The sequence below is a fragment of the Gavialis gangeticus genome, unplaced genomic scaffold, assembly GCF_001723915.1.
Source record: "Gavialis gangeticus isolate Ggan-Ray unplaced genomic scaffold, GavGan_comp1, whole genome shotgun sequence".
In the NCBI taxonomy this organism is placed as follows: Eukaryota; Metazoa; Chordata; order Crocodylia; family Gavialidae; genus Gavialis; species Gavialis gangeticus.
Window position 1 is genome coordinate 105,567,821 of NW_017729024.1, and position 298 is coordinate 105,568,118.

Sequence of the window (298 nt, forward strand, 5' to 3'; positions counted from 1 at the left end):
CACCTTTTGGGGGGGCGGGAGGGGAGAGAGGGGTGAGGAGGGGTAGTAGAGGGGGAAGAAGCAAAACAGATTTAAAGGAAGGGTGGTTAACAAGATTTTTTAAAGTCTGTTTCTCTTCCCACTCTTACCCATCGGCCCAATACATTAGAATAAGAAAGAGCTTATTAAAAAAAAAAGTCTGCTCTGCTTTATGAAATGGCATGGTATTAAAATCTGATTGCATTTGAATTGGAGTTTCTGCTGCTCTTTTATAGCACGAGTTCTTCTTTTCTGTGGAAAGGTTACCTTCTGAGGAGGG